General features: G+C 41.3%; 1 protein-coding gene across 7 annotated transcripts in view; it reads left to right on the top strand.

The window, feature by feature from the left end:
- Positions 1–17,371, top strand: part of LOC106565671 (AMP deaminase 2) — a 78,254-nt gene that overhangs the window by 38,365 nt on the left and 22,518 nt on the right. The window contains exon 1 of one of the 7 annotated variants that reach the window (XM_014133026.2): positions 2,943–3,321. The exons of the other annotated variants lie outside the window; for them this stretch is intronic. The gene's annotated coding sequence lies outside the window, so the exon portion shown is untranslated. Of the gene's footprint in view, positions 1–2,942; positions 3,322–17,371 lie in introns of those variants that run through there. 7 annotated transcript variants of the gene reach the window in all.

Genomic DNA, 17,371 nt, shown 5'->3' with positions numbered 1-17,371 from the left:
TCAAGCCAGTTATTGTAGGTTAGCTCAACTCTTGTGCAATTATGTGTATTTATACTTGCAGGTTTTGCACAAAATACAGGAACTGCCCAGAACCCCAGACCCTAGTCTAGACGTGTTGTGTGTCTGGTCTGTGCCTGTGTCTATCTGCTTAGGTCTATATGCTTATCGGTGGGGATGGTGTGTGTGTAGGGCAGGGGTGTCAAACTCATTCCCTGGAGGGCGTTGTGTCTGCAGGTTTTTGTTTTTTCTATTCAGTTAAGCCCTAGACAACCAGGTGTGGGGAGTTCCTTACTAATTATTGACCTTAATTGATCAATCAAGTGCAAGGGAGGAGCAAAAACCTGCAGACACTCGGCCCTCCGTGGAATGAGCTAGACACACCTGCATTAGGGGGCCCACCCACGGTGCTCAGAATGACAGGAATCACATTTAGATTATGGTAATGCATCTTAACAGAACATGCAACCCATGTAATGAAGCAGCCAATAAAACGTAATGTTCAAACATTTGCCAAAATGCAATTCGCGGGAAAACACAGTTCTGAACAGCGCACCTGGGAAAACACCATTCAAAACAGCGCACCTGATAGTGGTTCCATATGTGGCAGAGATGAAAATCTCTGGAAGAAATTTAGAAAGAAGGGAATCTAAAGATGCAACAACTAGGATGGGTTTCAAAATGGATGTTTTCAGAATGGATACATGGATACTGCCTCCTGCTCACATTGTAAAGTGGTGGGTGACACACTGATAGCCTGTTGCCTGCACTTGAATAGGGAATAGGAAGTGCGCTTCAAAAAAAAATAGCAGCTCTTTTCAATCGTGCACCAAAACAGTTTTTAACATGCGATTGTATTTAGAATTCTAACGCAATGAATGGGCTTATAAAAGCATGTTTTACTCCAGCAGCAACCAGCTGAGGAGCTGCATGAGAAATCCTGATCAAAATAGTCTCTGTATGCTGTGCGCGTGTGATCGTTGTGTTGGATAAATAAGATACATGATGTCTAATGAAAATACACACAGGCCATTTTAATTCCACTAAATTCAGAAAATTAACCTATAGACCGATAAGCATGACGGTCAGATATATTTACATCGACTGGTATTTCCATCAATGAATAAAAAGCATTCTTTTGCGATCAGATTTTGGCCTGCTACAATTTTATTTATTGGCCAAAAGCCGTTAAATAGAAACCCTGGTGTGTGTGTGACCTTGTGTCTTCCTTCTCTGCTATGAGTGGAATTTCCCTCTGTTGTCATTTTCACTCCCGTCACTTAGTCCTTAGCTTCTCATTCTAACAAGATTCACTACATGCTTCTACTCTTAGCCTTGCCTAAAGACAGGTCAAAGAATAAAGAATAGATTAGAAAGACTCCTACAGAGTTCCAGCAGTGTTCTAGGGAGGGAGGACCCAGCCTGAAACAGGCTTCCCTTTAACAGCAGTCATGTGAGGAAGGAAGCAAGAAATACCCTCTTCCCCCTGCCTTCCTGCCTGCTGGCCTGCTTGGCTCCTTACACGCTGCATTAGAGCAGATGACTGTCTGCTGTCATGGAAGACAGGTTACATACTGTATGGTACTAATTCATAAATGCTAATATAGTGTACTCAGTTCTATCCCATCATATATACAGTAGCCCACTGTGTAGAGTAAGCTACAGTACCAGTCAAAGGTTTAGACACCTACTCATTCAAGGGTTTTTCTTTATTTCTACTATTTTCGACATTGTAGAATAATAGTGACGACATCAAAACTATGAAATAACACATATGGAATCATGTAGTAACCAAAAATATGTTAAACAAATCAATATATATATATATATATATATTAGATTTTAGATTCTTCAAAGTAGCCACCCTTTGCCTTGATGACAGCTTTGCACACTCTTTGCATTCTCTCAGCCAGCTTCATGAGGAATGCTTTTCCAACCGTCTTGAAGGAGTTCCCACATATGCTGAGCACTTGTTGGCTGCTTTTCCTTCACTCTGCGGTCCAAATCATCCCAAACCATCTCATTTGGGTTGAAGTCAGGTGATTGTAGAGGCCAGGTCATCTGATGCATCACTCTCCTTGGTCAAATAGCCCTTGAACTTATCCTCTGCAGCAGAGGTAACTCTGGTTCTTCCTTTCCTGTGGTGGTCCTCGTGAGAGCCAGTTTTATCATAGTACTTGATGGTTTTTGCAACTGCACTTGAAGAAACTTTCAAAGTTCTTCAAATGTTCCATATTGACTGACCTTCATGTCTTAAATTAATGATGCTCTGTCATTTGTCTTTGCTTATTTGAGCTGTTCTTGCCATAATATGGACTTTTACCAAATAGGGCTATCTTCTGTATACCGCCCCTACCTTGTCACAGCACATCTGATTGGCTCAAACGCATTCAGAAGGAAAAAAAGCTGTCATCAAGACAAAGGGTAGCTACTTTGAAGAATATCAAATATAAAACATATTTTGATTTGTTTAATGATTCCATGTGTGCTATTTCATAGTGTTGATATCTTTACTATTGTTCTGCAATGTAGAAAATAGTAAAAAATAAAGAAAACCCTTGAATGAGTAGGTATGTCCGAACTTTTGACTGGTACTGTATATAGAAATTCTAAAAGATGTTCACTGTTCACATTTGCAGAATCTTAAATATAAGCTATGTGCACATTCAGGCACTATAGGCTACTTTCTATTTATGCAGACCAAATACTCATGAATGTAAAGAACACAAAGAAACAAACTACTTTCATATAATTTAGGCTAAATATGAACACACAGCATGCGGTAATGCTGTGATGAGGATGGGGAGGGAGATGAAAACTGAAGAGGAGGAGAGAGGGAGTGGTGAGAGAAACCCATCCTTCTCCATTTTACAGCACAATGAAGTGGTGCAGCCCTCCTCCCACCCCTTTACGCCAAGTGGTACGATCCAGACCAATGTCGGAGGTATTTAAATCCTGGAGCCTGAAGCTTGTGCTGTTCGTGTACAGAAAACCGGCCTAATCCAGGAAGCAGCACAGGCATAGAGACAGAGAGGAGGGGGGAAGCAGAGGGAAAACATACTCAGTGCAAAACGTAACCGAGTGTGAAAAAGAGACCGTGATAAGAGGATCAGAGAGCGAGAGAAGACACAGTGAATCCCGCTGCTGCTGCATATGTGAGGGTGAGAGCACTCTGTCGCTCTCTCTCTCTGTCATCACTCTCTCTCCACGTCTTCTTTTCCGGCGGGGGAGGGAGCAGCAGCCGTCCTGTCCCGGCCTGGTGGCATGTCCCAGCATCCCACAGGAGCTCACGCATGCCCACCGCACCTCCACCACGACCGTGAGGTACTGTAACCGCAACCACACCAAGAGAGATGAGTCTTGTGTTTATGTTCCCTCAGAGTGATGATGTAGCCAGCTATCTTATCCTTAGTGGATAACATGGCCATGTTGTTAGTGTGCTAGTTGTGTGGTGGAGTCAGTTTCTATATTGTACCCTGCTCCACTACTTCTGAGACAGGAGCGGGATGTACACACATACACATTGAAAATACAACACACATGGAGGCACCATCAGTCGATAGAGCAGGAAACTGCTGGGCCGGTCTGTCGCTAGTATTGCCAGTCTCACAGTCTCTCGGCTGGGGTGACCCTGTTTGTGACTCCACAGGGATGTATGTGTTTTGTTGAGGGGGTAGATCTCCTAAGAGAGAATTTTGCCAGTGTATGATGACAGCTGATATTCGTGACGTGAATAAAGTTGCAATGACCTTTCAAAAGTCCTCCATTCAGCACAGTTTAAAACGTTCACTTTTACAGGCAGTTCAAACTGTCAGTGTGTGTGATGTCACAGCCTATGGCTAGCAATGTAGCCCCAAACTTGAATAGCAAGAAATGTAAATGACAAAACATTTGATGTTTGTTTACCACAATCCTCCTAGTTATGATTGTCTACCTAGCATGGGTTTGAATCCAGCCCATTGGTCTTTCAGCACACTTTTCTACCTTTCGGTGCGAATCAGATTGCCGTGTTTTGTTTTCCAGCTGAGACAATATACACTATATATACAAAAGTATGTGGACACCCCTTCAAATTTGTGGATTTGGCTATTTCAGCCACACCCGTTGCTGACAGGTGTATAAAATTGAGCACACAGCCAAGCAATATCCATAGACAAACATTGGCAGTAGAATGGCCTTACGGAAGAGCTCAGTGACTTTCAATGTGGCAGCGAAATAACAGTGCAATGTCAAATACAGGTAGCCTAGTCAAATAATTAACATCCAATCACATTAACCGTTACTCTCTCGCGGGAATTCCACTAACAATCCGTATGTAGCCAAACGTAGCTGCTGCTCATTCCGTTTGCTCGAAAATTGATAAATGGTTAAAAAAAAGTAAGGCTCGCGTCCATAGAGACACATACCAGCTCTACTGGTAGTACTGCTACAACCAGCAGTACTACACCTGCACCTGTCGACGACACAAGTTGTTCTGCTTCCACGAGCACATCCAATGCTAGCATCAGTAATTATACATTTGTTGTTAGCCCAGCTAGCATGGACACTGACAGTTGTGAATCTGATGCAGCCGAAGAGCTACTGCCCCCTTACCCGTGAAACCACCGAACAACAGACAGGGACTTTGGACCATCAAAGAGGTGCAAATATGATGAGAACTACATTGATTTAGGGTTCACTTATATTGGGAGTTGTGCCTTTCCTCAGCCACAGTGTGTTACATGTGCAAAAGTACTATCTCACAACTCGATGAAACCTTCACTCTTGCACATACATTTAGAAACAAACATGCCAATTTGAAAAATAAGCCACAGGAGTTTTTGGAGCGAGAATTAAGATGACTTTCGAATAGTAAGACACGTATTAAAGCAACAGATACCATTAATAAGAAGGGGCTAGAAGTCTTATATGGTGAGCTACCGAGTGGCTAGGACAGGCAAGCTCCATACTATTGTGGAGGACTTAATTCTTCCTGCTGCCACAGATATGGCTGGCGCAATGCTGGGGGAAAAGGCCCCAAAAACTATACAGACAATTTCTCCATCAAACAACACTGTTTCACGACGCATCATTGACATTAGAGGTTGGCCGATTATGATTTTTCAACGCCGATACCGATTATTGGAGGATCAAAAAAGCCGCTACCGATTAATCGGCCGATTTATTATATATATTTTTTAATAATGACAATTACAACAATACTGAATGAACACTTATTTTAACTTAATATAATACATCAATAAAATCAATTTAGCCTCAAATAAATAATGAAACATGTTCAATTTGGTTTAAAAAATGCAAAACAAAGTGTTGGAGAAGAAAGTAAAAGTGCAATATGTGCCATGTAAGAAAGCTAATGTTTAAGTGCCTTGCTCAGAACATGGGAACATATGAAAGCTAGTGGTTCCTTCTTCAATATTCCCAGGTAAGAAGTTTTAGGTTGTAGTTATTATAGGAATTATAGGACTATTTCTCTCTATACGATTTGTATTTCATATACCTTTGACTATTGGATGTTCTTATAAGCACTTTAGTATTGCCAGTGTAACAGTATAGCTTCCGTCCCTCTCCTCGCCCCTACCTGGGCTCGAACCAGGAACACATCGACAACAGCCACCCTCGAAGCAGCGTTACCCATGCAGAGGAAGGGAAAAAACTACTCCAAGTCTCAGAGCGAGTGACGTTTGAAACGCTATTAGCGTGCACCCGGCTAACTAGCTAGCAATTTCACATCGGTTACACCAGCCTAATCTTGGGAGTTGACAGGCTTGAAGGGGTGGGTATAATTTATGGAACGTTCCAACAGGAATCTGTTCCAAAAAAACGTAAAGTAAAAGGTTGCCAACCAACAACGCATACAAAGTAGCAACGCATACAAACCTAGCTAACTAGCTGCCGAATAGGCATCAACTCACCACGTAGCTTATTCTTAAGGTTTGTCCATAGGCAACCAGACATGTGAGGACAGACATTTTTCGGAATAAACGTGATGAGTGAAAAATGCAATGAAATAGACCACTCCCTACCCGGTATCTTATTCTGCCGCTATACAACTTTGTATGCGTTGTTTTTTGGAAACCTTGTTATTTACGAAGTTATTGGAATAGATTCCTGTTGGAATGTTCCACAAATTATACCCACCCAGGTTGAAGTCATAAACAGCGCAATGCTTGAAGCACAGCGAAGGGCTGTTTGAATGAATGCTTACGAGGCTGCTACTGCCTACCACCGCTCAGTCAGACTGCTCTATCAAATCATAGACTTAATTATAATATAATAAACACACAGAAATACGAGCCTTAGGTCATTAATATGGTCGAATCCGGAAACTATCATCTCGAAAACAAAAGTTTTTTTCTTTCAGTGACATACGGAACCGTTCCGTATTTTATCTAACGGGTGGCTAAGTCTAAATATTCCTGTTAGGCATTGATGTTTATGGTTAGGTACATTGGTGCAACGACAGTACTTTTTTCGCAAATGCGCTTGTTAAATCAACACCCGTTTGTCGAAGTAGGCTGTGATTCAATGAAAATTAACAGGCACCGCATCGATTATATGCAACGCAGGACACGTTAGATAAACTAGTAATATCATCAACCATGTGAAGTTAACTAGTGATTATGTTAAGATTGATCGTTTTTTATAAGTCTAATGCTAGCTAGCAACTTACCTTTGCTTCTTGCTGCCCTCGCGTAACCGGTAGTCAGCCTGTTAATCCTTGTGGAGTGCAATGTAAGGCAGGTGGTTAGAGCGTTGGACTGGTAACCGAAGGTTGCAAAAACGAATCCCCTCTGAACAAGGCAGTTAACCCCTGTTTCTAGGCCGTCATTGTAAGTAAGAATGTGTTCTTAATCTGACTTGCCTAGTTAAATAAAGGTGTAAAAAAAAAAAAAAAAAGGCAAATCGGGGGCCAAAACTACCGATTGCCGATTGTTATGAAAACTTGAAATCGGCCCTAATTAATCGGCCATTCCGATTAATCGGTCGACCTCTAATTGACATCAAACAAATTTATTTATAAAGCCCTTTTTATGTCAGCCGATGTCACGAAGTGCTTTACAGAAACCCAGCCTAAAACCCCAAACAGCAAGCAATGCAGATGTAGAAGCATGGTGGCTAGGAAAAACTCCCTAGAAAGGCATTAACCTTGGAAAAAACCTAGAGAGGAACCAAGCTCTGAGGGGTGGCCAGTCCTCTTCTGGCAGGGTCAAATAATAATAATCACAGTGGTTGTAGAGGGTGCAACCACTACAGGAGTAAATGTCAGTTGGCTTTTCATAGCCGATCATTCAGAGTTAGAGACAGCAGGTGCGGTAGAGAGAGAGAGTTGAAAACAGCAGGTCCGGGCCAAGGTTGCCAGAGCCCTGCAAAATGACCTCCAGCAGGCCACAAATGTGCATGTGTCTGCTCAAACGGTCAGAAACAGACTCCATGAGGGTGGTATGAGGGCCCAACGTCCACAGGTGGGGGTTGTGCTTACAGCCCAACACCGTTCAGGACGTTTGGCATTTGCCAGAGAACACCAAGATTGGCAAATTCGCCACTGGCGCCCTGTGCTCTTCACAGATGAAAGCAGGTTCACACTGAGCACGTGACAGACGTGACAGAGTCTGGAGACGCCGTGGAGAACGTTCTGCTGCCTGCAACATCCTCCAGCATGACCGGTTTGGCGGTGGGTCAGTCATGGTATGGGGTGGCATTTCTTTGGGGGGGCGCACAGCCCTCCATGTGCTCGCCAGAGGTAGCCTGACTGCCATTAGGTACCGAGATGAGATCCTCAGACCCCTTGTGAGACCATATGCTGGTGCGGTTGGCCCTGGGTTCCTCCTAATGCAAGACAATGCTAGACCTCATGTGGCTGGAGTGTGTCTGAAGTTCCTGCAAGAGGATGGCATTGATGCTATGGACTGGCCTGCCCGTTCCCTAGACCTGAATCCAATTGAGCACATCTGGGACATCATGTCTCGCTCTATCCACCAACGCCACGTTGCACCACAGACTGTCCAGGAGTTGGCGGATGCTTTAGTCCAGGTCTGGGAGGAGATCCCTCAGGAGACCATCAGCCACCTCATCAGGAGCATGCCCAGGCGTTGTAGGGAGGTCATACAGGCACGTGGAGGCCACACACACTACTGAGCCTCATTTTGACTTGTTTTAAGGACATTACATCAAAGTTGGATCAGCCTGTAGTGTGGTTTTCCACTTTAATTTTGAGTGTGACTCCAAATCCAGACCTCCATGGGTTGATAAATTGGATTTCCATTGATTATTTTTGTGTGATTTTGTTGTCAGCACATTCAACTATGTAAAGAAAAAAGTATTTAATAAGATTATTTATTTCATTCAGATCTAGGATGTGTTGTTTAAGTGTTCCCTTTATTTTTTTGAGCAGTATATAATAACACACAGAAATACGAGCCTTAGGTCATTAATATGGTCAAATCCAGGACCTTAATGTGCTTCTTCTTGAACCACTCCTTTGTTGCCTTGGCCGTGTGTTTTGGGTCATTGTCATGCTGGAATACCCATCCATGACCCATTTTCAATGCCCTGGCTGAGGGAAGGAGGTTCTCACCCAAGATTTGACAGTACATGGCCCCATCCATCGTCCCTTTGATGCGATGAAGTTGTTCTGTCCCCTTAGCAGAAAAACACCCCCAAAGCATAATGTTTCCATCTCCATGTTTGACGGTGGGGATGGTGTTCTTGGGGTCATAGGCAGCATTCCTCCTCCTCCAAACATGGTGAGTTGAGTTGATGCCAAAGAGCTCCATTTTGGTCTCATCTGACCACAACACTTTCACCCAGTTGTCCTCTGAATCATTCAGATGTTCATTGGCAAACTTCAGATTGGCATATATATGTGCTTTCTTGAGCAGGGGGACTTTGCGGATCTCAGTCCTTCACGGCGTAGTGTGTTACCAATCGTTTTCTTGGTGACTATGGACCCAGCTGCCTTGAGATCATTGACAAGATCCTCCCGTGTAGTTCTGGGCTGATTCCTCACCGTTCTCATGATCATTGCAACCCCACGAGGAGAGATCTTGCATGGAGCCCCAGGCCGAGGGATATTGACAGTTCTTTTGTGTTTCTTCCATTTGTGAATAATTGCACCAACTGTTGTCACCTTCTCACCAAGCTGCTTGGCGATGGTCTTGTAGCCCATTCCAGCCTTGTGTAGGTCTACAATCTTGTCTCTGACATCCTTGGAGAGCCCTTTGGTCTTGGCCATGGTGGAGAGTTTGGAATCTGATTGATTGATTGCTTCTGTGGACAGGTGTCTTTTTTACAGGTAACAAGAACACTATGTGAGATTAGGAGCACTCCCTTTAAGAGTGTGCTCCTAATCTCAGCTCGTTACCTGTATAAAAGACACCTGGGAGCCAGAAATCTTTCTGATTGAGAGGGGGTCAAATACTTATTTCCCTCATTAAAATGCAAATCATTTTCTAACATTTTTGACATGCGTTTTTCTGGATTTTTTGTTGTTGTTATTCTGTCTCTCACTGTTCAAATAAACCTACCATTGAAATGATAGACTGATCATTTCTTTGTCAGTGGGCAAACGTACAAAATCAGCAGGGGATCAAATACTTTTTCCCTTACTGTATGTGACTTCTGAAGGTAATTGGTTGCACCAGATGTTTTTTAGGGGCTTCATAGCAGAAGGGGTGAATACATTTGCACGCACCTCTTTTACGTTTTTTTATTTAGTATAATTTTTTAAACAAGTATTTTTTTTTTATTTCACTTCACCAATTTTGACTATTTTGTGTATGTCCATTACATGAAATCCAAATAAAAATCAATTTAAATGACAGGTTGTAATGCAACAAAATAGGAAAAATGCCAAGGAGGATGAATACTTTTGCAAGGCACTGTATGTGCATTGATCTGATCTCCTGTAATATACCATTGTAATGCTTAAAAGCCAAATCAATGCTAGTGGGCTGGACAGACCATAGTATTGTGACCATAACCATGAACACTAAAGTTCCAAAGAAACCCCCAAGGATTGTGGTCAAGAGACATTTTAAATCATTTAATCATAAGCAATTTCAAAATTATTTGGCTGCTGTACCCTGCGAGCTGATTTATCTAGAGGATGATTTAAATCATGCTACAGAATGTTTTATTGATTTGCTCAGTGGGGTAATGGACCATCATGCCCCAGCAAGAAAGAGTACAGTTGGGGCTTGTCCATCACCATGGATTGATGATGAACTGGGTGAGGCATTTTCTCAAAGAAATATGGCAAAAGTCTTAGCAGCCAAATAAAAACTAGAAATTGATGAACAGAATTATAGAACACTATGTAATTATGCAGTTAAATCAAATCGTAAGAAAAAAACTATTTTACAAAAATGCTTTTATTGATTGTAAAAATGATTCAATACTTTTTTGAAATACTGTACATCTATCTTGGTACATCTATCTCATCATGCCCATCTAGTGTGGAGGTTGATGGGAGAACAATAACAAAACCAGCTGATATTGCCTTTTTTTAACAAAGAAAGTAATTTACTGAGTGATAATGTAAACACCCATTCTTCCAAACAAGCTATTGTCCAATGGATTGATGATCAAATTATGAGCAAAATAAACTGGTGTCAGTAGTGGTGTTAAACCTATTGAAGTCATTACCCAATGGCAATTCTAAATGTTATGAGCTAATGGACAATTTTTTACTTCACTATGCTGCTCCCCAGATTGCAGCTCCTCTGAAATACATATTTAATTGGTCACTGGAAAAGGGGAAGTTTTCAAATGTATGGAAGCATGCTGAACTTTGTTCAATCCTGAAAGACAGAAAAGAACCCATTACTCCTGCCAATAGTCGAGCAATCAGTCTACTCCCTTCACTCAGTAAGATATTGGAGGGTATTGTGAGTAGACAAATATGAGAGTATATGGACAATAATGATCTGATCACAGCCAATCAACATGCTTATCGCAAAAAACAGTCCACTAACACTGCATTGGTTGACATGACTGACCAATGGCTTAATGCTATGGATAATGGCAGGTTTGTGGGTGCACTATTTTTTGATTTCAGTGCAGCATTTGATTTAGTGGATCATCAAATAATTTTGACAAAATTATTGCATTATGGATTTAAGGAGGTAACATTTAATATCTAACTGACAGGAAACAGTCCACCTACAGCTGAAGTCAGAAGTTTACATACACTTAGGTTGGAGTCATTAAAACTTGTTTTTCAACCACTCCACAAATTTCTTGTTAACAAACTATAGTTTTGGAAAGTCAGTTAGGACATCTACTTTGTGCATGACACAAGTCATTTTTCCAACAATTGTTTACAGACAGATTATTTCACTTATAATTCACCTTATCAAAATTCTAGTGGGTCAGAAGTTTACATACACTAAGTCGACTGTGCCTTTTAAACAGCTTGGAAAATTCCAGAAATGTATGTAATGGCTTTAGAAGCTTCTGATAGGCTAATTGACATCATTTGAGTCAATTGGAGGTATACCTGTAGATGTATTTCAGACCTACCTTCAAACTCAGTGCCTCTTTGCTTCACATTATGGTAAAATCAAAAGAAATCAGCCGAGACCAAGACCAGTCAAGGTATTAGAGTGGCCATCACAAAGCCCTGACCTCAAACCTATAGAAATTTGTGGGCAGAACTGAAAAGCGTGTGCGAGCAAAGAGGCCTACAAACCTGACTCAGTTACACCAGCTCTGTCAGGAGGAATGGGCCAAAATTCTTGTGGGAAACTTGTGGAAGGCTACCCGAAACGTTTGACCCAAGTTAAACAATTTAAAGGCAATGCTACCAAATACTAATTGAGTGTATGTAAACTTCCGACCCACTGGGAATGTGATGAAAGAAAGAAAATGTGAAATAAATCATTCTCTCTACTATTATTCTGACATTTCACATTCTTAAAATGAAGTGGTGATCCTAACTGACCTAAAACAGGGAATTTTTACTTGGATTAAATGTCAGGAATTGTGAAAAACTGAATTTAAATGTATTTGGCTAAGGTGTATGTAAACTTCCGACTTCAACTGTATATCAATGGGTTGTTTTCTTCCACTCATGCTTTAAACTGTGGAATATCAACAGGTACAGCAAACTCTACAAGTAGATCTGGGAAATATCAGGGAGTGGGTTTTCCGGAACAAACTTGTTTTGAACACCAAGAAAATCAAGGTTATGTTGGTCTGTTCCACCAGGAAATGGCCAACACAGCATGGGGATGCAATTAAGTATGGGTGGAGTACAAATTGAGGAAGTGGCAGAAACCAAACTACTTGGGGTGCACCTAGACAACTGCTTATCATGGTCATTTCAAATAACTCATCTATGTAAAAAAATAAAAAATAAAAATAAATAAAAGTGCATGCATGATCAGAAGGATAGCTAAGTATTTACCGGGAAAGCATTAATTCAGAGTCAGGTGAAATACTGTTCTGTGGTCTGGGGACATGCATCAGCAAGGGAAATTAGGAGGCTGCAGATTGCACAGAACAAAGCAGCAATGATTGTTTTAAGGTGATATGATTATTCTGTTGTAGTCATGCACAATGCTCTTAGTTGGTCATCATTCAACAAGATAATAGAAAAAAATATGCTTATTTTATTTCACAATGTACACCATTTAAAACGGCTAAACTCCATTCACATCAGTATTCAGTTGGTAAGAGACAGACATTCAGTCAATACTAGGAATAGATTGTCCAACATCTGTGTTATCCCGGCAGAAAAGAGAAATAGGCAAAATAACATTTTGATTCAGAGCAATAAAGAAATTGAATAATTTTTCTGAGCAAACCAGAAACCTTTCAATATATAAATTCAAACAATACTTTAGAACCTTTTAAATATAATAAATTAGAGGTCGTGCAGGACTATGGTAGATGAAGGGAACAATCTATAATTTCAGATTGTTAAAGTATTTATCTGGTCAATATGTCAGTGTATTTTGCCTGTTGTGTGTAACAGTGTTATATGTGATTTGTATTATAAAATGTATTTTAATGTTTAAGGACATTTGGAAGATTAATCCAAATGAGGACTAAAAGAGATCCTAATAAAATCCTCTTGTGTTGTGAATGAATTAGATGAGGGTATCTGAATTTACAGTCATATCACTGTTTAGTCTGTGCATCATACTTTTTACTAGGCCTATATTGTAGTTTGCATGAAGCACAGTAGTCTATTTTTCTGCTTTTTGAGATCACTATAGCTCCTTTAAAATTAGCCCCTCTGTTCTTATCCAGAACAACCACTAACTAGGCTTTAAGCTGCTGTATGGTGTTGCGTGTTCTAAATCAGGGTCACCCATATTACAACTCCTAATCTTCTGTGCCACTGTGTCTGCAGTCTGCACTAGTTTTATTACACCATTACTTTGTAGTAACCCACCACCCCAGTGATGTACAGTGCATTCGGAATGTATTCAGACCCCTTGACTTTTTCCACATTTTGTTACATTACAGCCTTATTCTTAAATGGATTAAATAAATTAAAAAATCCCAGTCTACACACATATATATACACACACACACACACACACACACACACACACACAGTTACCCCATAATATTTATTTTTTATTACATTTGCAAAAAAATCTCAAAACTTGTTTTTGCTTTGTCATTATGGGGTATTGCTTGTAGACTGGGATTTTTTTATTTATTATATATATATATATACACAGTTGAAGTCGGAAGTTTACATAAACTGAGTTTAAATGGTGTTTCACAATTCCTGACATTTAATCCAAGTAAAAATTCCCTGTCTTAGGTCAGTTAGGATCACCACTTTATTTTAAGAATGTGAAATGTCAGAATTGTCATATTCGTGAATGTAGGTGGCAGGGAAGTCAGGCGCAGGAGAAACCAAGTTGGTTAAATATGGAGTATTTAATAAAAAACAAACTCCATAACCACAGGACAAAACAAACTGGGTAAAGAATACCCGTCGCACACCGAAACACAAATCCACGTAACATAACATTCAAACAATCACTGACAAGGACATGAGGGGAAACAGAGGGTTAAATACCCAAATAATTAATGGGATTGGAAACAGGTGTGATGGAAGACAAGACAAAACCAATGGATAATGAAAAACTGATCAATGATGACTAGAAGACCGGTGACGTCGACCGCCGAGCACCACCCGTGCAAGGAGGGGCATCGACTTAGGCAGAAGTCGTAACAAGAATAATAGTAGAGAGAATTATTTATTTCACATTTTCACATTCCCAGTGGGTCAGAAGTTTACATACACTCAATTATTATTTGGCAGCATTGCCTTTAAATTGTTTAACTTGGGTCAAACATTTTGGGTAGTCTTCCACAAGCTTCCCACAATAAGTTGGGTGAATTTTGGCCCATTCCTCCTGACAGAGCTGGTGTAACTGAGTCATGTTTGTAGGCCTCCTTGCTCGCACACGCTTTTTCAGTTCTGTCCAAATATTTTCTATAGGATTGAGGTCAGGGCTTTGTGATGGCCACTCTAATACCTTGACTTTGTTGTCCTTAAGCCATTTTGTTACAACTTTGGAAGTATGCTTGGGGTCATTGTCCATTTGGAAGACCCATTTGCGACCTAGCTTTAACTTCCTGACTGATGTTGCTTCAATATATCCACATAATTTTTCTTCTCATGATGCCATCTATTTTGTGTAGTGCACCAGTCCGTCTTGCAGCAAAGCATCCCCACAACATGATGCTGCCACCCCCGTGCTTCACGGTTGGGATGGTGTTCTTCGGCTTGCAAGCTTCCCCCTTTTTCCTCCAAACATAATGATGGTCATTATGACCAAACAGTTCTATTTCTGTTTCATCAGACCAGAGGACATTTCTCCAAAAAGTACGATCTTTATCCCCATGTGCAGTTGCAAACCGTAGTCTGGTTTTTTTATGGTGGTTTTGGAGCAGTGGCTTCTTCCTTGCTGAGCGGCCTTTCAGGTTATGTTGATATAGGTCTCGTTTTACTGTGGATATAGATACTTTTGTACCTATTTCCTCCAGCATCTTCACAAGGTCCTTTGCTGTTGTTTGGGATTGATTTGCCCTTTCGCACCGAAGTACGTTCATCTCTCGGAGACCGAACGCGTCTCCTTCCTGAGCGGTATGACGGCTGCGTGGTCCCATGGTGTTTATTCTTGCATACTATTGTTTGTACAGATGAATGTGGTACCTTCAGTCGTTTGGAAATTGCTCCCAAGGATGAACCAGACTTGTGGAGGTCTACAATTTGTTTTCTGAGGTCTTGGCTGATTTCTTTTGATTTTCTCATGATGTCAAGCAAAGAGGCACTGAGTTTGAAGGTAGGCCTTGAAATACATCCACAGGTACACCTCCAATTGACTCAAATTATGTCAATTAGCCTATCAGAAGCTTCTAAAGCCATGACATAATTTTCTGGAATTTTCCAAGCTGTTTAAAGGCACAGTCAACTTAGTGTATGTAAACTTCTGACCCACTAGAATTGTGATACAGTGAATTATAAGTGAAATAATCTGTCTGTAAACAATTGTTGGAAAAATTACTTGTATTATGCACAAAGTAGATGTCCTAACCGACTTGCCAAAACTATAGTTTGTTAACAAGAAATATGTGGAGTGGTTGAAAAACAAGTTTTAATGACTCCAACCTAAGTGTATGTAAACTTCCGACTTCAACTGTATATATACCTTATTTACATAAGTATTCAGACTCTTTGCTATGAGACTCGAAATTGAGCTTATGTGCATCCTGTTTCCGTTGATCATCCTTGAGATGGTTCTACAATTTGAGTCCACCTGTGGCACACACCTTTCTAAATGAGGTCCCACAGTTGACAGTGCATGTCAGAGCAGCAACTAACCCATGAGGTCGAAGGAATTGTCCATAGAGCTCTGAGACAGGATTGTGTAGAGGCACAGATCTGGGGAAGGGTACCAACAAATGTCTGCAGCATTGAGGGTCCCAAAGAACACAGTGGCCTCCATCATTCTTTAATGGAAGAAGTTTGGAACCATCAAGACTCTTCCTAGAGCTGGCCGGCTGGCCAAACTGAGCAATCGGGGGAGAAGGGCCTTGGTCACGGAGGTGACCGAGAATCCGATTGTCACTCAGACAGCGCTCCAGAGTTCCTCTGTGGAGATGGAAGAACCTTCCAGAAGGTCAACCATCTCTGCAGCACTTCACCGATCAGGCTTTTATGGTAGAGTGGCCCGATGGAAGCCACTCTTCAGTTAAAGGCACATGACAGCCCGCTCAGAGTTTGCCAAAAGGCACCTACAGGACTCTCTGACCATGAGAAACAAGATTATCTGGTCTGATGAAACCAATGTTTAATTATTTGTCCTGAATGCCAAGTGTCTGTAGGAAACATGGCACCATCCCTACAGTGAAGCATAGTGGTGGTAGCATCATGTGGTGGGGATGTTTTTCAGCGGCAGGGACTGGGAGACTAATCAGGATCGAGGGAAAGATTAACAGAGCAAAGTACAGAGAGATCCTTGATGAAAACCTGTTCCAGAGCGCTCCGGACAACGGCCAAGACAAAGTAGGAATGGCTTCGGGACAAGTCTCTGAATGTCCTTGAGTGGCCCAGCCAGAGCCCGGACTTGAACCGATCAAACATCTCTTGAGAGACCTGAAAATAGCTGTGCATCAACGCTCCCCATCCAACCTGACAGAGCTTGAGAGGATCTGCAGGGAAGAATACTTTTGTAAATGTAATATATCCGTTTTTATATTTAATACATGTATTAAATGTATTAAAAATAGTTTTTACTTCGTCAGTATGGGGTACTGTGTGTAGATTGAGGGCATTGTTTTTTGACATCTGTTTTAGAATAAGGCTATAACGTAGCAAAATGTGGAAAAAGTAAAGGGGTCTGAATACTTTCCGAATGCACTGCTGACCTAGTGTTGTTCGTATGAGAGAGCCTGCAGTAAACACTGACAATGGGCCTGTCTGCCTGTGGTGTTGTGAAGTGTTGCGTTTCCCCTCTGAGGTCACTGAAGCTAAATGGGTTTGGGGGTGCTGGATTAAGAGGCGTCTGTGGTGGAGGGAAGGACAGGATCCGGGGAGGGGGGGATTACATGGAGGCTACGCAGGGGATAATGGAGTGTATGAGAGTGTGTCTTTGTTTCTGTGTCCTCCTCTGTGCTTTGCCAATGCAGCACTGTGACAAAGGTCAAGGTGGGCCTATAAACTGATGTTGAAAGAAAATATACTAAATAAAGTCCCATAAATTACAAATATAATACCAAATCTCGTTTAGGGGAGATACCATCAACCACTGCAGTCCTGTCTAAATCTGCCTACTTAGACATGTTGATTTACCCCAGAAGTCTAGCAGCATAGTTGAAGGCTTTCAGTTCCTGTAGATGC

Source organism: Salmo salar, chromosome ssa12 (genome assembly GCF_905237065.1).
Source record: "Salmo salar chromosome ssa12, Ssal_v3.1, whole genome shotgun sequence".
NCBI lineage: Eukaryota > Metazoa > Chordata > Actinopteri > Salmoniformes > Salmonidae > Salmo > Salmo salar.
Note: the sequence above shows the minus strand (reverse complement) of the source record. Positions and strands in the feature narration are given on the sequence as shown.